At 46.5% G+C, this 19,704-nt stretch overlaps 1 long non-coding RNA gene across 2 annotated transcripts; it reads left to right on the top strand.

Annotated features, from left to right (window-relative positions):
* Positions 1-12,785: 12,785 nt before the first annotated feature.
* Positions 12,786-15,608, top strand: LOC115786980 (uncharacterized). 2 transcript variants are annotated; one of them, XR_004020469.1, is made up of 4 exons: positions 12,786-12,825; positions 13,783-13,912; positions 14,002-14,067; positions 14,321-15,608. It is a non-coding gene; the product is annotated as an uncharacterized LOC115786980 (long non-coding RNA). The 2 variants fall into 2 exon arrangements; XR_004020470.1 differs by having other exon boundaries at positions 12,787-12,825; positions 13,783-13,819.
* The last annotated feature ends 4,096 nt before the right edge of the window (positions 15,609-19,704 follow it).

Genomic DNA, 19,704 nt, shown 5'->3' with positions numbered 1-19,704 from the left:
ACAGGTGGGAGGAGAGACGAGCATGACTGAAGTCTGAGATGTTTTGATTCAACTATGTTTCAGTAAAACACACAAGACTGTACTCAACGGTATACTTTCTGAGTCTTCACCAACACCTCCAGCTCATCACTTCTGTTGGGCAGAGAGTTGACATTTCCCATGATGACAGTTGGCAGAAAGGACTTATATCTCTACTTCCAATTTTTTATTTGCTTGATGGAAATACATTCACAGCGTGGATGGAGAGATGCTCCCAAATCACAAACTGGAAAATTCAACTGCAAGATCACTTTGTGAAAGGACTGAGACTGAAGTACAAACATGTACATAAGCACTGTGTGCAACTGGACTTGTCAAGCTCATCTGAGGTTGAGATCTGCCACACATGGAGTTAAATACACGTCAGATTTGCATATGAGTGGAGACTCCAACAGCCTGTTTGCTGTTTGTGATGAACTGATGAAGCACAACACACATCTGGTCACATGAAAGAAGACTCACTAGAAGTGCATGTGTTTGAGGGCACTGATGAACAGTGAGAAAAGTGGGACAGGGAGAGGTAGGAAACTGAAATGCTTTGGATAGATAGTGTATATTGGACAGAAGATAAATGTGTAGCCTCAGGGATTCTCACTGATGAACAAAACAAACTGTTTTTTTTGTTTTTTGCATCATCCATAAGAGCATTCCACATGTTTCTCTTTCAAAAGCTGAGCAAGTTGAGCAAGAAAACCTGTCAATTTGTATCCCTCTGCAGGGCCAAAATTGTTGCAGATGTCGGTGATTTAATGATCTGTTCTCCTTCTGAGCAGGCCTGTGAGACCAACACAAAACCGCTGTTGAAATACCTCACTGAGAACGGTCACAAGGTGAGCCTCTCCAAATTACAAATTACTTTTCGGAGAAAGTCACCTGCCTGGGACACGTCGGACATGTCAGACAGTAAGTCCATCTCTCCAAAAACGATTGCAGTGATTCAGTACATTCTAAAATCACAAACAAACGAAACAAATAAAGAATATTCTTGGTATGACATCATATTGCTGCCAACTGTGCTGCATACATGACTGACAGCACATAAGAGACTACAATGGACTGATTATGCAGACAAAGCTTTTAATGACTTAAACCTGACACTGCTGACTGCACCAACTTTAGGATTACCAAATCCTGATGAACCATTCACCCAGTCAGTGGATGAAAAGGGTAAATAATGACCTCTGTTTTATTGCAGGAGCATGGAGGGCAACAAAGATCAGTGGCATGTTTCTCATCCAAACTTGACTCAGTAGCAGCAGCTGAAGAGGCAGTTCTAGCTTCACACTGTGGGCTACTTTGACTTAACCCTTTTGGTACCACATTCTGTGTCACTGATCCTTCTAGAGCCAAAAACAACACATTTATCAGCTGCTTGTTGGTTAAGGTACCATATTGTATTACTGGAGATGCCAAATGTCACAGATAAAAGATGCGCTGTGCTAGACCCAGCTTCACTTGTAGCATTAACACAAGCATGTGAAAATCATTTCAGACCAGACAGTCACCATTTGCACTGATTGTAGTACATGGGGCGGTACATGATTTTGCCAAGTTCTGGAACCAGCAGTTTAACTGATTCAGGGGAATCCACTATACATCACAAACTTGTGGCTGCACTGCTGGATGTCTTATTAGTCACCCAAACCATAGCTGATTGTAAATGTGAAACACACTCTAATGCAAAAGACTCTCTAGGCAACTCTAGCGCAGATGCAGCAGCAAACACAGCAGCTAAACACAATGTTAAACCAGACCACAGCATTATCATCAACAACCACCCTAACTTCATCTCCTAACACAGACTTACAGGATATCCAGAGCCAGGCTTCCCCAGAGGAGAAATGGGTATGGAAACAGCAGGGCTTACATAAGAGCTGAAGTCTCCTATGGTTCCAGTGACAAACTATGTCTCATTATGCCAAATTGACACAAAGGACACGTGTCAAAAGCAGGGATGGTAGAACAAATACAGCCACACTGATTTACAAAAGGATTCCAAAGTTATTCTAAAAAAAATCTGCAATTCTTGTATGGTTTGTGTAACTAAAAATGTGGGTACAGGTATTCAAACTCCACAAGCAGAACATTCAGGCCTGGAAAAACCCTTTGATCATCTGCAAATGGATTTCATTGAACTCCACCATGAAGGTAAAAAGTATTCCTTGATGATTGTTGATGTGTTCTCAAAATGAGTCGAAGTTTTCACTCCTCGGCAAAAAAAAAAAAAAAAAATGCAGGTGCAGTGGCCAAAGCCTCACTGTGAGAAATCATCCCAAGGTGGGGAATTCCAGGTGAGCTCAGCAGCGATAATGAAGCAGCTTTTGTCAGCACAGCTTTGAAAAAGGTAAGAGACTACCTTGGTACGGACATAAGACATCACTGCGCTTATCATCCAGCTAGTGCCGAGACAGTAGAAATAGAGAATGCTTCTAAAAAGAGTAAACTAAGTAAATGTGCAGAAACAGCTCTCAGCTGGATAAAAGCCTTACCTCTAGTGTTAATGAACACGACAACTAGGGTAAGAGTTAAACATGGCCTCTGTCCTTTTGAAGTTTTGTTTGGACGTCTACCGAATATGGGGATCGGCCCCCAGGACACCCTCTTCCAACCACAGAACACTGTGAGGAAGAAATGTTACACTGCTGTTTAAATCTCTCATCTGCTCTGTTCTTACTTCAGCTATTTGTCTGGTTATTTTGACATGATAAACATCCACATGACTCTCCAAGCATCACAGACACAGGGAAGGCTTGTACGAATCCCTCAGGGTGCTGTCATGGTCCTGGGCCGTCTGCCCAGCATTTTGTGTTTAGTTCTGTCTTCCCTGAGTTTTGTTGTTTTTCAGTTGTTTTTGTTCCCCTCGTCCCTGTCTCCCCTGCTCCATGGTCTTGTCATGATGTCTTGTCCCTGACCTCCTGTGTTTTCATGTTGAGTTTATTCCTAGTGTTGTGACTAGTCTGTGTCTCTGCCCCGTGTCTGTGTGCCAGTCCCCCGTATGTAGTCTGCGTGCGCCTTGGTTAGTCACTTCCTGTATTATTTTGACAGTCGTATGTTCCCTGTGCTTTGTGTTTAGTTTTGCTTCCCATGTTAGTTTCATTTGCTTCACCTGTTTTGCCCTGCTGTTTCTTCTTGCCCTAATTACCTGCTGTGTACTTAAGCCCTCAGTTTTGTTTTGTTCTCTGTCGCGTCGTCTTCAGTGTTCCCTCGCTGTGTGTCTCCCTGCTCCTCCTCAGGTTTTGGTTTAGTCCCTTCCCAGTATAGGTTTGTTTTGTATTTTTCCAATAAATCCTGTTTTTTTTGAGTCTGCATCCTGGGGTCCAATTCTGCCTGCCACACACACACGCCATGACAGAACGACGCGACCATTTCAAAGACCCCGCGGACTCAGACCTGTGTGAACGGCAGCTAGCTGTGCAAGCTCACCTGCAGGAAGTGGTGAGGAGGAAGCCGTGGCTGGCTCCCGAGTATGAGGGACAGCTCCGCCGCTCTCACCGCGCTTGGGGAGACTCCAGCTGGGTTAAAGGGTCTCCGCGTCAGAGCTTGCCGCTCTCTCCACCTCCGCCACCACAGCCCTGTTCATCAGCCGCACTGCAGCAACCGCCCGATACCACTGCCCCACCTCTGCCCCAGCCTTTAGGGATTAAGCTGGGCGGGTTCTCCCTGGCATCAGATTCGCCCCCGCCCGAACCTTTCGGGAAAAGGCTGGGCGGGCTCACTTCCTCATCAGACAGTCCTTTGCCTGCTGCTTCTCTTGCCAGCTCTGCTTCCCTTCCTCTCCCTAAGACGCGGAAGCAGCGCTCGCGATTCAGGAAGAGGAGCACGGAGCCAGCAACCCATGACAAGAAGCAGGAATCAGTCACTGTGAGAGAGATGTCCTGTATTGACTCTGCCAGCCCTCCAATGGATCCTGCAGATGCTTCCGTCTTCTTGGACCGGGAACTTGGGCCAGAGGTTCGAAGATTCTTCAGAATCTCCTCCCGGATTTATAACTGTACTGACTCGAAAGCCTTTTCCATTGGATTTTCTGCTGTGCTCAGTCTCTTAGACACCCACCCTCGCTTATTGCTGTCACCCACTATTGCCGGCTGGATGGCTTCTGCTGTTCGTGTGGAGGCACAGATTAGAGCACTGAACTCTCTGTCTTCAGCATCACCAGCAGCAGCACCACAGTTACCCACGCCGCCTGCACCACAGACCACTGTAGCAGCCTCCGAGCCACAGCAGTCAGAGCCCCCAGTGTTAGCTGCAGCAGCTCCTCAGCCACTCCCATCAGAGCCCCAGCTCCCTCAGTCAGCCTCTGTAGCTCTCCCCGCTTCAACTTCCCCAGTGCCAGCTCTCCCCGCTTCAGCTCCCTCAGCCTCAGCTTTCCCTAGCTCTCAGTCAGTTTCCACGCAGTCAGCTCTCCCTAGCTCTCAGCCTGCTCGCCCTCAGTCAGCAGCAGCTCCAGCCGCTCTAGTTCACCCTGCCTCAGCTTTGCCCCCTCCAGTGGTTTCTCTTTCTGTGATCCCCTTGGTCAGTTTAGTTTCACCTCCAGTCCCTTCATCTTCAGTTTTAGTCTCAGTCCCCTCATCCTCCTCAGCGTCAGCCCCCTCGTCCTCAGTCACCTCAGTCCCCTCATCCTCCTCAGCTTCAGCCCCCTCGTCCTCAGTCACCTCAGTCCCCTCATCCTCCTCAGCTTCAGTCCCCTCGTCCTCAGTCACCTCAGTCCCCTCTTCCTCAGTCACCTCAGTCCAGTCAGCTTCCCCGGTCCCCACAGCCAGTGCTTCAGCTTTGCCCCCTTCAGTGGCGTCACTTCCCTTAAATCCCTTGGTCTCTCCAATCAGTTTAGTTTCATCTTCAGTTCTAGTCGCAGTCTCCTCGGTTTCCTCTGTGCCCTCTGTCCCCGTAGTCCCTCAGGTCCCCGTAGTCCCTCAGGTCCCCGTAGTCCCTCAGGTCCCCGTAGTCCCTTACTCTACTTCCACTTCTGGTCCCTCAGTCCCTCAGTTCCCAGTAGTCCCTTCAGCTCTCCCTAGCGCCCGGCCTGCTTCCACGCAGCCGGCTCTCCCTAGCGCCCGGCCTGCTTCCACGCAGCCGGCTCTCCCTAGCGCCCGGCCTGCTTCCACGCAGCCGGCTCTCCCTAGCGCCCGGCCTGCTTCCACGCAGCCAGTCGTCTCCCGGCCTGCTTCCACGCAGCCAGTCGTCTCCCGGCCTGCTTCCACGCAGCCAGTCGTCTCCCGGCCTGCTTCCACGCAGCCAGTCGTCTCCCGGCCTGCTTCCACGCGGCCCCTAGTGCCAGTTCCCTTAGCTTCAGTCCCGTCAGTTTTGGTCCCTTTTGTTCCCTCCTCTGGTCCCTCTGCTCCTTTCGTTGTGGTTCCCCCTGCAGCCTCAGTCCCAGTCTCCTCTGTTCCTGCTCCCCCGACTCCAGTTTCCCCGCAGTTAGCTTCGGTCCCCTCACCTCTCCCGCAGTCAGCTTCCCCAGTGTCAGCTTCCCCGTCCTCAGCTTCCACACTCCTAGCTCCCTCCGTGTCAGCTCCCTCAGTGTCAGCCTTAGTTCCCTCAGCTCCCTTAGTCTCTCAGGTCCCCTTAGTCTCCTTAGTTCCCTCCTGTACTTCCATTCCTGGTCCCTCGGTCCCCCTAGGTCCCTCAGCCTCCCTGCAGTCACAGTCCATAGCGTCAGCTCCCTCGCCCTCCATAGCGTCAGCTCCCTCGCCCTCCATAGCGTCAGCTCCCTCGCCCTCCATAGCGTCAGCTCCCTCGCCCTCCATAGCGTCAGCTCCCTCGCCCTCCATAGCGTCAGCTCCCTCGCCCTCCATAGCGTCAGCCCCCTCGCCCTCCATAGCGTCAGCTCCCTCGCCCTCCATAGCGTCAGCTCCCTCGCCCTCCATAGCGTCAGCTCCCTCGCCCTCCATAGCGTCAGCTCCCTCGCCCTCCATAGTGTTAGCTTCCACGCACCCACCATCACATGCACCTGGTCCATCCCCCAAGCAGCCCCAGCTGCTCAGTGAAGTAGCTGTGTGCCCTACACCGCAGACCCAGCCTGCACATTCGGAGCCTCACCTTGTAGGCCCCGTTCAGCCCAAGGGTCCGGCTCAGTCGGAGCCGTGTTTGAAGCCCAAGGGTTACGCTCAGTTGGAGCGTCGGGCTCGGTTCGAGCCTCCTGCCTCGTCTTGCCGCCGCCGCTTGGAGCGCGGTCGGCCCACAGCCTCGTCTCGCCGCCGCCGCCGCCTGGAGCGCGGTCGGCCCTCAGCCTCGTCTCGCCGCCGCCGCCGCCAGGAGCGCGGTCGGCCCTCAGCCTCGTCTCGCCGCCGCCGCCGCCGGGAGCGCGGTCGGCCCTCAGCCTCGTCTCGCCGCCGCCGCCGCCTGGAGCGCGGTCGGCCCCCAGGCTCGTCTCCTCGCCGCCGCCGCTGGAGCCGCGGTCGGCCCCCAGTCTCGTCTCCTCGCCGCCGCCGCTGGAGCCGCGGTCGGCCCCCTGCCTCGACTCCTCGCCGCCGCCGCTGGAGCCGCGGTCGGCCCCCAGGCTCGTCTCCTCGCCGCCGCCGCTGGAGCCGCGGTCGGCCCCCAGTCTCGTCTCCTCGCCGCCGCCGCTGGAGCCGCGGTCGGCCCCCAGTCTCGTCTCCTCGCCGCCGCCGCTGGAGCCGCGGTCGGCCCCCAGTCTCGTCTCCTCGCCGCCGCCGCTGGAGCCGCGGTCGGCCCCCAGTCTCGTCTCCTCGCCGCCGCCGCTGGAGCCGCGGTCGGCCCCCAGTCTCGTCTCCTCGCCGCCGCCGCTGGAGCCGCGGTCGGCCCCCTGCCTCGACTCCTCGCCGCCGCCGCTGGAGCCGCGGTCGGCCCCCAGTCTCGTCTCCTCGCCGCCGCCGCTGGAGCCGCGGTCGGCCCCCAGTCTTGTCTCCTCGCCGCCGCCGCTGGAGCCGCGGTCGGCCCCCAGTCTCGTCTCCTCGCCGCCGCCGCTGGAGCCGCGGTCGGCCCCCTGCCACGATTCCTCGCCGCCGCCGCCGCCGCTGGTGCCGCGGTCGGCCCCCTGCCACGATTCCTCGCCGCCGCCGCTGGTGCCGCGGTCGGCCCCCTGCCACGATTCCTCGTCGCCGCCGCTGGAGCCGCGGTCGCCCGCCTGAGAGGCTTGGACTCTGCCTTTTGGCCCCTTGGCCTGGACGGCCCCCTGAACTATGGACTGTTTGTTCCCCCTGGCCGTTGCTCTTTTTGTTTCTGTTTTTGTCATAGCTCCTGAACTGTTCCTTGTTTTGACCCCGTTTTGGACATTGGAGCTCTCCGGCCTTGTGCCGTCGCTTTTTGTTTCATCCAGTTGTTTTTTTTCTCATTCCTGTGTTTTGTCCCTGTTTTTGGACTTTGTCCCGGCCTTGTGCCCCTGCTGTTTTTGTTCTGACATTGTGATTTTTGATGTTTTGCTCCCTGCCTTTGTTGCTCCCTGCCTGGTTTTGTTTTTGTTCCGGTCCCTCCGTCCTGGTCCCCCGCCTCCCTCCCTGGTCTGGTTTTGTTTCCTGTTTTGGCCGTCGGGTGCCGGCCTTTGAGGGGGGGGTGCTGTCATGGTCCTGGGCCGTCTGCCCAGCATTTTGTGTTTAGTTCTGTCTTCCCTGAGTTTTGTTGTTTTTCAGTTGTTTTTGTTCCCCTCGTCCCTGTCTCCCCTGCTCCATGGTCTTGTCATGATGTCTTGTCCCTGACCTCCTGTGTTTTCATGTTGAGTTTATTCCTAGTGTTGTGACTAGTCTGTGTCTCTGCCCCGTGTCTGTGTGCCAGTCCCCCGTATGTAGTCTGCGTGCGCCTTGGTTAGTCACTTCCTGTATTATTTTGACAGTCGTATGTTCCCTGTGCTTTGTGTTTAGTTTTGCTTCCCATGTTAGTTTCATTTGCTTCACCTGTTTTGCCCTGCTGTTTCTTCTTGCCCTAATTACCTGCTGTGTACTTAAGCCCTCAGTTTTGTTTTGTTCTCTGTCGCGTCGTCTTCAGTGTTCCCTCGCTGTGTGTCTCCCTGCTCCTCCTCAGGTTTTGGTTTAGTCCCTTCCCAGTATAGGTTTGTTTTGTATTTTTCCAATAAATCCTGTTTTTTGAGTCTGCATCCTGGGGTCCAATTCTGCCTGCCACACACACACGCCATGACAGGTGCTCCTTTGCTTGGTGTAGCCCTGATTTTTTCTAAATTAATTTGTGGCAGCAGTGTGCAAATTTCACAACTATTTCACTAACAAATTACCCATGCACATTCTGTAAGTACTCCCGGTGACATGGTTCCTGACACCTCAGAAACCTGAGCATCAGATCCTCATTTTCCTAATAACAATAACAGTTATAAGTGCAAGTTCCTTTGTGATATCTACTACACAAATTCTGACACATTACCTGAGATTCCAAAATTTTAATCATGATTAATGATTAACTTGAATCTGAACAAATTACTAATCATTAATGGTCTTGTGTCTTCAACAGCTAAAAGCATTGAGAGCATTTCTCCTGTGCATACTGAATTTTAAGTCAAAGTAGGACCAACCAATGCTGTCCTGACTTGGTTATCTGCATTCTTTTTTATGCATCTATATAATTATATTGGCCATAATTGTAGTACTGCATGACTGTACTGTATGTGAGTTTAAAATAAAAGCCCCATCCTGGTTCTTTTCCAATAATGTGAAATCTACTGCAGCATCAGGAAGCATCCATGGTGGTGTTATAGGTAACGGCACTGTTTGATGATGACCTGATCCAGTTTAAGACGATGAGTCAGAAAGTAACGAATTACTTTCTGACTCATCGTCCATCAAAAATTCTTCATTTCTTTGTTTCCCAGCAAGGTTTAAGAGTATCCTGTTGAATGATCTTGTCCCTGTAAATTTGCCCAGTAATTGAACATTAGCTGTTCTTTTCTGATTTTAGTGGCATTAATCCCATTCCTACCTGTTATGGTGCTGTTGGGGTTGTTGTAAATGCACAGTGCAGATTCTTAGAGCCTGATATTGGACACTATTTAACCTATGGAGACCTGTACCTGCTGCTGAATTATATACCACATACTCGTAATCTAATACTGACCTGATTAACCCACCCTTTCACGGATTGCTGTCTGCTCCCCATTCAGTTCCAAGTAAAAACCTCATATTTTAACACTTTCCTATATTTGTCTTCTATTTTTTGAAAGCATGTGGCCATGTCCCCCTTTCATCAAACCGCACTCCAAGAAACTTGAATTGTTTTACTCTTTTCAACTCTTGTCCATATAATTTGGGCTCAATTTCATCACCAACTGTTTTCCTTGTAAAAAATTATTTTAGTCTAATGCACTGAAAAATCTGACCACTCATTCTTTGCAATAAACTGAATTTGTTCCTCTCCCTCTCACTGCCACTTCACCTGCTTTCTGTCCTGAAACACATCATTTATCATCAATGAAAATAACCTGCTCACTATGCTCCCTGCTCTATTTTTCACTGGCAACCTTTGAAGTAATTCATCACTACTTATCATTACTCATTATTATCCTTACTTATTTGTCTTCCTACTTAAAAAAAAGAAGAAAAAAAAGTACCCATCTGTATATTCAGTTTTTTTGTAACAATTTGAATCTCACACTCTCCTCCATCAATCCCAAAACTGCCCACCTCCCCTAACAAAGACTTCTTTGGGTTAGGCAGGCTCACCGCATCAGTGGGATATTACTGCCATCTACTGTTCATCATTATCCAAGTCAATATTCTTCTGATTAAAAGGTAAAAACCTTGAGCTGACTACTAAACTATTATTTTTTGGTCGGAAAAGCATTTTGCAAAATTGGATTTATGATAAACATCCTATGGTGACTCAGTGGTACAAATAAATATTTGGAATAATTCCAATAGAAAGACTAAATGCAAAACTAAGTGGCAAAACTGAAAGCTTGAAGACCCTTTGGCAGCCCCTGATGGACCCAGTGATCTACGTTCTGACCTACTTAAAGTTATATTTAATTGGAAATAATAATAACTAACAATTTTTTGATTATATACACATGTTTTGTTTTTGGTCTTTTTAGTTCTACACATTTAGTCTGTATCATAACTATACTGGATACAGGTTGTATTTGTTTTTCTTTTGTGAAAATAATAAACAGATGAAACAGAAAAGTTAATTCTTTATTCATTAAAGAAGGGGGAAAAAAAGGGTCTCACCACACAGATGAAAATGCTCAATAAGAAAACCCAAAACACAACAGGGGGGTCAAACTAGTGATGTGTCCTTCCGGGTCGCGGATTCGAAGCGTGTATCGAGTAATCAAGGCAGATTTTTGTGAAGCGCACATCGAGGGTCGTGTCGTACCACGTGACTGATTCAGGAACCAGTTCGCGGGTTTGGCGTGCTATTCGAAATATGAGGGGCAGCAAACCACAATGGACACCCCCCCATCACATTTTGTGGTATTGGGGACTATCGTGCGTTGGTTTGCTGGCTATTTGAGCTGTTTCTTTTTTGGTGATGGAACCACCCAGAAAGAGGAGATTTTCCCTGTCTGGGAACATTCTGAGCTGATCTCTCCCAGTAATGTGTGCGTATAGTAATAAATTATTACCCCAGGTTCGTCTGTGCCCTGTGAAAGGGTATTTTCTAAAGCAGGCAAAATCATCTCAAACAAAAGAAAACGCCTGAAGCCCAGCACTGTGGCAAAGCTGTTATTTCTAAATAAAATCAATAAATAAAATGTCCCTAGTGACATGAGCACAGTTACAAACCAAGTTACACATTCACATCACAACCCTCTCCCCAATTTATTTCCACTTTCCCTCTTGACCCCGCCATTGTACCATAAAGACAGACACCAAATTAATTAGTTCAGGATTTATTTATTGCCATCACAAAAATCATTTATTTATTCTCTTCAAAGCTTCACGCAACAAGGCCATTGGATGGAAATTGGATGGACTGCATGGAAAGCTCCAGTGCTTCATGGAGCTTCATCTCATCATCACTACTCTTCTCTCTTCCGAGGTCCATTTCTGATTCACGGGGGACGGTGTTTTCATGAGGATACGCCACCTGACTTCAATTCTTAAACAGCTGGAAGGGGTTATGTTGTCATGGGGATTTTGTTAAAATGTTTTCCATTACTATTTAATTTGTTATAGTTTTTTGTTAGAATGCTTCTGTTATTTATTCTAAGGTTTATTATAGGCAGTTTTTGAGATATTATGTAAATGAATTGTAAATATATTTGGGAATGACCCCTGTGGTTACAAGGGAAGTTAGATATAAATAGAGGGGGAGTTTGTGAATTGGGAGGAGTGGGGTTACTGCTTGGTTGTGTGTTGGTGGAGTTCACCGCATTTGTGTAGTCTTCAGTAACAGAAAGTCGGAGCTGTGGGTATTTGATAGTGATGTATAATGAGGCTCCGTGAATGTGTCGAATCTTTCCGGCCAACTGATTCGCCAAAAGCCTGATCACACGAAGCCCCATTTAACAGCTCATTTAGGAGTGCTGACATCTGCTGGACATTTGATGTATAGCATCCTTGCTGTTCTGTTACATGTTGGCTGGGGGATATTTTAGCCTAATTATGCAATTTGTCAAAATCTCCATTGGAATAAATAAAATAAAAATGTGCTTAACAAGAATAGCTTATAGAAAACTTATAGAGCTCTTCTTGTAAAAGCAAATATGTTTGGTACATTAACGCACTGGGATCATCATTCTGATTGCGAAAACTGCCAGACATGACAGGCCCTAAAAAAAAAAGAAAAAAATGGACCTGATTCAATTGGGGCCTCTTGGCCAGGTCATGTTTGTAAATGAGAATGAGTTCTCAAACATTTTACCTGGTAAAATAAAGAATTTTTAAAAAACTGTAAGCCAAACTAAATAAATCTATGTTGATCGTGGTATATTAATACAATATAAGATAAGATAAACTTTAATGATCCCACAACGGGAACATTTCCATATTACAGGAGCTTAAGTACAGAGAAGGATGAAGTAAAATAAAATGAAATAAAACAGAAAACACTATATACAGAATTACACACACACACACACACGTATACATCAAAACTATATATAGTAGAGTATAGAGACAGAATATGGTGTGTTTGTGGATAAACAGTTACAGGAAGTGCTTGGGTGGAGGTGGAGGTGCTTTATTAATTTATATTCAGGAACAAAAACAACTGAAAATGTTGGGTCTGAGGCGATTCATTCTTTCTGGTATAACTTCCACAGCCCTAGAAAACACTCACAGAAGACTGAAGAAGCAGGAGTGCTGAAACTGAAGCTCTAATTTGTACAGGGGCTTCTGATTATGCGGCTATAACAGTGGATCAGACTCGGATCACCCACGTCTTTTCCAACAACTCGAATCACATAATGAAGCAGTGATATCAGAAAACGGGGCCTCGTTTAGCTTTTGTCACGTGATTTTCTCAAAAACGATACGGGCCTCGACACAGGCTTCGTTTGGACACGCCCCCTTTGCTCGGTACAGGCCTCGGGGCTTCGGTACAAGACGTAACATCACTGGTGTTTGAGTCACCTCTTGCGCTTTATTTAATCTCCATGCAGCCATGTGGTTGCTGTCCTGAAAGGTTGTTTCCCTCAAAAACCCAACAGCTTCATATTCCTTCCTTCCTTGATTAAACATTTGTAAAGAAAATACAGTTTATTTTTATCTTCTTTTTGGTTTACCCCGGCGAGTCTAGTAGTACATCTGCTCACAGGACGACATTTAAACTTCATTTCCCACAAAGCGCAGCGGCATCCGCGCTTCATAAATTCCTGCGCGACCGCTGCTCTGCCTCTCAGTCGGCCGGAAGCGCGTGCAGCAGCAGGTCTAATGGCGAATAGTGAGTATTTCAGAGCTGTTCAGTAAATGCTAGTGTGCAGAAGTTGGTAGTAAGGAAATCACATATTGATATCAGTGGCTCCTTTGAGTCCAGTACTGGATAGGAGTCGGAGACTTTTAGATTTGCATATTTATAAACAGGACTGTTGTGGAGTACAGTGGGGGAGTAGGCAGGCTTGGTACAGCAGCGGTACTCGGGCAGGGTTGGCTGCAATGACTGACCGAGTCACAGGGAGGCAAAGGCCTCTTCTCAATATGCGTACTTGAGTTTTGAGTAACGGCCAAAGTGACGGGACGGTAAGACCACGGAGTGTAGCGGGGAGGAGGAGAGTGAGGGGGGAGCGTGGCGGCCGAAAGTGGAAGAAACGCATGTCGAGCGTGTCAAGTAGGAAAGCGAGGGAAGAGAAGACGGAGCTGTGCAGCCAGAGCAGTTTAACGTTCAACACCCCCTTGTAGTAATGAATAAATAAATAAATAGGCTTAATCCCCCAGTGTTGGACCCAAAGTTACGCCCTTGCAAGTGGGAGAAGTGAATACGAAGTTTGTGAATGGAGAGTTTGTGTGTGTATATGTTTATGGTGTGGAAGAACAAATGAGAGTGCAAGGGGAAGGTGTGTTTTTTTTTTAAAAGGCATTTTAGCCCACGAATTCCCCGATCCACTTAAGGTACCCTGGAGTGGGCCTTCTCCAACAGTCCAAAGACATACATGTCAGGTTAACTGGTGGTTCTAAATTGGCCATGGATGTGATGTAGATGTGGTTGAAGTGCATTATTAAGGACTGCTCAAAAAAAAACCCAACACTTATTAATCAGTATATAGCCATTAAACTTCTGGGATTTTGACCTGGTCAGTTAAGTAGCCGAGGGGTTTTATTTCAGTTTCAGCTGCTTTGGTGTTAATGAAGGCCATAAAGGGCTTTATGAATGGAGGATTTATAGTTTTCTGTTTTGTTGCAGGTAGAGGTTCTTGAGGGCTGAAGGCTACAGACTGAAGGTGGGTCTGACTGAAAACCTGTCTGCATTTAAGTTGTTGCCCTGTGTGCTATGATGACTAAATATTAACACATCATGCTGACAAAACACCATGGTGAGGCTTAGACTCTGAGCATCACACAAACATTGACACAGACAAGTTCAGCAACTCCGTTTCACTCACTGCTCTTCATTTTTATGCAGCATCATTTGAAGCAGCTTGCCAGTAGGGGGCGCCAACTATCTACAAGGAGCTCACATTGATTGCAGGTATGTGATGTACAGGAGCGATATAGTGTGGAGAAATGGTGTGAACCCAATCTTGTACTACCCTGGCAGAGACTGCTTCATTTCTGCTGGGGAATCTCAGTATTGGGAGAGTAAGGCAGGACTTTGGCACAGGTTTAAGTAAGAACCGTTTACCAGAACCTGACTGAAGACCTGAAACATGCTGTTAGTAATGTCTGTCAACTTCACTGTGCAGAGTTAACTAATACTTGTGCTTTGTGTGTTGTGTTGACAGTGATCCTGCCGTGCAGTTTTGGGTGAGTTAGGGATGTGACCAGGCTGCATCGACCTGTTGCAGCAAATGAAAGTCGTGTCAGTATGTGCTCTAAATCTAAACCATGACGTTCGCCCCTCATTTTAGGGTTGAAAACTGAGTTATGAAAGTGTTTGCCTTTTAGTAATCACTTGTAATTTGTCATTTAATCTAACCATTTCATCTCTAGTTGAAAGAATGAATGCAACCTTTTTGTTGCATACATGTGTGGGTAATGGACAGAAAATGTGTATTTGCGCTACTGGAGTGTCAAATGTGACTTGAGGATAAAAGAAGTCATTGTCCCACATTTGTCAACATTTAGTCTAAAACAAACTCATTGCTTGTAACGAAGCACATTGATTAATGAAGGAGATGTAAGTTTCTCATGTGGCAACGTCTAACAGGTGGCCACTAGTTTAAGGGAACCCATGAACAATATGGACATGGCGTCTGGGTTGGGAAAATAAAGCAAATGCCAGTCCCTTTAAAACTTTAGTATTCAAGCAAGATTGAAGCTAGATCTCCTGAAAGACTGGCAGAAATCTGCAAAGAGGCTCTCAGTTCTAGGAGATGGTTAGTCTTAAGATAATCAGTTGCATAAGGGATTTCCAGCAGGGCTATTTCATTGGAAAACTCTTTCATGAGTAAATTTTTTTTTTTTTTTTTTTTTATTTATTTATTTTTTTGACATTAAGAGATTTCAAGAAGGTAGTTGAATGCTGACAGCACTTTATAGACCATTATAGCAGAAGTCAGTGTGTATTCTGTTTGTGTGGGAACATACGAGGGTGGGCTGAAAAGTTCATAGGCTGAGTGAGGAGTTATCATACAGTAATTAAATTTGGCATGCTGTATATTTAACCTTGGGTTATCCCCTGAGGACATTCATGCTGACATGGTTGCTGCATTTGGGGATGATGATCCAGCTTTATCAACTGTGCACAAGTGGGCAGCTGAATTCAAGAGGGGTAGGGAGAACCTTGAAGATGACCCAAGGACGTCCTGAGAATGAGTTGAACTGTCTGCATAACTTGACGTGTCAAAGGTTTCTGCTCGGTGGGTGCCACGACTTTTGACACCTGATCAAAAGCACACCAGGCTCATATCTGTGTAATAAAACAAACATCTGAGATCTGGCACAGGAACTCAAATCAAACTTAAAAGTGCAGCTCTGACACTTAAATTTTTTGGTTTAATCAAAAGCATAGATAATGCAGTGTTGTATTGAGATGATTATTCATATGCAGGTTACCTTTAATAAAATCTGTCTACACAATATTGACTGTGTGCATGTGTTTCTTGCTAATGCTGTGACTTATAAATGAATAATAAACAAAGTAAGGTGTTGGTCCACCATGTGTTGCTAATGAGTGACTTCAGTGTTCCTTGATATTATTGCTTATGATGGGTATACACAGCAAGAATATTGGCAGTTTAATGGAATGTTGCTTAAATTCAGCAACAAGGGAAATAACTGCAGGTGGCCCCAATATAAACTCAGTTTACTGACACACTAGGGCAGGGGTTGGCAACCTTTAACACTCAGAGCCATTTGAACCTGGTTTCCACAGAAAACACTGAGAGCCACAAATACTACTGAAAGCTGGTAGCGGCTACCGTGAGTGACTCATATATTGTGAAATGGAAATAAAATTTTATTTCAAGATCAGTGTTCCAATTTCGAACTACAACAAAAAATAAGCTGACAAAAATAAAATGTACTTCCATTGAATACTTACAATTTGCTTCGGCGAGCTGCACAAAGCCGCAGTATAAGCCTGAAAGAGCCGCTTGCGGGTTGCCGACCCCTGTACCGGGGGGTAGTGATCACGATGGCAGGAGCCAACATTTAGATGCAAAGAGCTGTGCATCAAGAACAGCGTTTGTGTGTATTTGGACAGAACTTGTGTAACTGTAAAGCAATGGAACACCATTGTTCAAATAGATACTCCACGGCTGACTTGGGAGAGCCATTTCACTTGATCCTCTTTTTTACAGAAAGTGAGCGTCCAGAGCTCAACAGCTAAAATCACCTTCTAGATTAAAAAAAAAGGCCACATTTGTTTCCACAGAGTATTGATATATCTAAATTGAATTTAATTGTAAACACACACTCAGGTTCTGTATGTTAAAACAAATTAGTATGCATTAGTGCATGTTTTTTTTAACTTAATGGGACCTATTTCCAAATGATAGGGTGGTTAAACCACAGCACAAATGTCCATGTGGATATATAATATCTGCCTGAACACTCAAAAGCACTTAATACAAGTCTTATTCACCCATTCATAAAAGCACTTTTTTGTTCTATGTATAAGTGCTTTCTAACATCAACGCTGATGATTCATCGAGAACAACTCCAGGTTCGTTATCTTGGCCGAGGATAATTTTGCATGCAAACCACCAACCTTCTAATTAGTAGATGATCTGCTCTACATCCTCAGCCACCCCTCTCTCCCTAATCGATCAATAATTAAGTCAGTTAAACTTCTGGGATATTGATCTAGCCAGTTAAATAGCAGATGGGGTTAATGAGTTTCAGCTGTTTTGGTGTTAATGACATTAACAGGTGCACTAGAGGGGCAACGGTGAGACAAACCCCGAAACTCCCTCTTGTTTTTTTCACTAGTTTTGCATTTGGCTCGGCTCAGTGTCACTACTGGTACCACCAGATGATGCCTGGACCCTACAGAGGTTGCACAGGTAGTCCAATGATGGCACATCAATATGTGCCACTGCCAGAAGGTTTGCTGTGTCTCCAGCACAGTCTCGAGCATGGAGATTCCAGGAGAGCTGAAAGAAGTTCCTGAACCCATCAGCAGGACCGGTATCTGCTCGTTTGTGCCAGGAGGAACAGGATGAGCACAGCCAGAGCTAAAATAACCTCCAGCACTGGTGTGAATGTCTCTGACCAAACATACAGAAACAGATGTCATGAGGGTGGCCTCCAATGCCACCAGGTTGCACCTCAGACTGTCTAGAAGCTCAGTGAATCCTTGGTCCAGGTCTGGGAGCAGATCCTCTGGGACACCATGCATTGTCTCGTTAGGAGCATGCCCCAACATTGTCAGGCATGCATACAAACGTGGGGGGGCATACAACTACTGAGTACCATTCTGAGTTGCTGCAATAAAATTTCTGCAAAATGGACTAACCTGCTGCATCACTTTGATCCTCCTGCCCAATATAAAGCAGGAGGATGTTGTCGTCTGGACGTCTGTGAGGTTTTACCTTTCTGGTCTATAGGCTTCAAAACCACATGGAGTTGAGCTATAAAATCTGGCATGTGTTCTTTGCTCTTCAAAAATGTGCCACACAATATTAAGCTACTGACTTTTGTTTTGAGCTTCTGGCACCCCAGGTGCTGACAATCTGGCTTGCCATCATTGGAGGGAATCTCAGTGAAGAGAGATATCAAGAGATTCTGCAGCCAGTGGAAATTCCATATCTCCACCGTCTGATAATGAACTCTGCTCTCCAAGATAACAACGCTTGCCCCATAGAGCAGGGTTTATCAGAGACCACCTCCAGAATTTGGGAGTGGAGAGGATGAAATGGCCTGCCTGCAGTCCTGACCTCAACCTGTGTATGGTTCTTTCACATGCTACTGAGGCAACAGATGCTTGTTCACTTGATTTGAATCAGTCATTCATTGCTGGCATGATCTGTGAATCAAATGCCACTTTTCTGACACACTAGTCAGATATTTTATGTGTGCTACTTTTTTACACTTACACCTCCTCAGGTCTGGTTTTAGGCATTCTTCTCCATCATTGTCATCCCTGAAAAAAAGGTACATAAAATCAAACCTAAATATTCTATAAGCGAAAAAAGCACTTTGCTCGATGTATTTTTGCTGTGTTGGCTGATTTCTGCCCTTTGACACATGTCTATATCATGATTTAACACAGGGATCCTCAAATCCAGGCCTCGAGGTCCGGTGTCCTGCAGCTTTTAGATGTGTCTGTGCTTCAACACACCTGAGTCAAATACAGAAGTCATTAGTGGGACTCTGGAGAACTTGGCTGCACACTGAGGAGGTAATTCAGCCATTTGATTCAGGTGTGTTGGATCAGGGACACATCTAAAGCCTGCAGGACACCAGCTCTTGAGGCCTGGATGGGAGGATCCCTCATATAGAACATGTGGACAGTCATAAGCTACACACAATTTTTAAAATATTAGAAAATTATTGCAACTATTTATTTATTAAAACAGAAGAAGCATGTTGTCAACATTTAGGTAAGAAGGAGACGTTTCCTGTGTGTCCTGTTATGAAGTTAAAAGGGTCAAAAATGAAAGAAAAAAACCCCACAAAAAATGGGTTCCTATGATGCACTGTTTCTTTTCTCTTTTTTCATGCACCTCTTTTTACTCTGTTTATACCCCACTCTCCATTTAATCACTAGTTATTATTAATCTCTGGCTCTCTTCTACAGCATGTCTTTTTTTCTCTCCCCTCAGAAGATGACTGCCCCTCCCTGAGCCTGGTTCTACCGGAGGTTTCTTCCTGTTGCCAAGTGCTTGCTCATAGGGGGTCATTTTGCCTGTTGGATTTTGTTTGAAATTATTGTAGGTCTTTATCTTACAATATAAAGCACCTTGAGGCAACTGTTTGTTGTGATTTGGTGCTGAATAAAAATTGAATTAAACTGAATTGAATGTCTGGAGGAAACCAGGCACTATGCATCCATCCATCCATTCCATTTTCTTCCACTTATCCAGGGCCAGGTCACAGGGGCAGCAGCCTAAACAGAGAAACTCAGACCTTGCTCTCTCCAGCCACCTCTTCTACCCCATCCATGAGGTGTTCCCAAACCAGCCCAGAGATATATTCTCTCCAGCCTGTCCTGAGTCTGCCCCGGAGCCTTCTCCCAGTAGGACATGCCCAGAACACCCCACCCAAGAAGTGACCAGGAGACATCTTAGTCAGATGCCCGAATCACCTCAACTGGTTCCTTTTGATGTGAAGGAGTAGCAGCGCTACTTTGAGCCCCTCCAGAATGACTGCACTCCTCACCTTATCATCAATGAAGAGGCCCAGCCACACAGAGGAAGCTCAAACAGGAAACAGCTTGCTGATGCAAATACTACCTTGAGGCAACTGTTGTTGTGATTTGGTAAATAAAATGTAATTGAAGGGAACTGAATTGAACACTGCAATTTACTGTTTAATATATACGTACTCTATATTGCCAAAGGTAATCCATCACACATCCAAATCACTGAATTCAGGTGTTCCAGTCACTTCCATGGCCACAGGTGTAGAAACCAAGCACCTAGGCATACAAACTGCTTCTACAATCATCTGTGAAAGAATGGGTCGCTCTCAGGAGCTCAGTGAATTCCAGCATGGTACCGTG

The sequence above is a fragment of the Archocentrus centrarchus genome, chromosome 10 (assembly GCF_007364275.1).
Source record: "Archocentrus centrarchus isolate MPI-CPG fArcCen1 chromosome 10, fArcCen1, whole genome shotgun sequence".
Lineage (NCBI taxonomy): Eukaryota > Metazoa > Chordata > Actinopteri > Cichliformes > Cichlidae > Archocentrus > Archocentrus centrarchus.
This window is presented reverse-complemented; position numbering and strand designations above follow the sequence as displayed.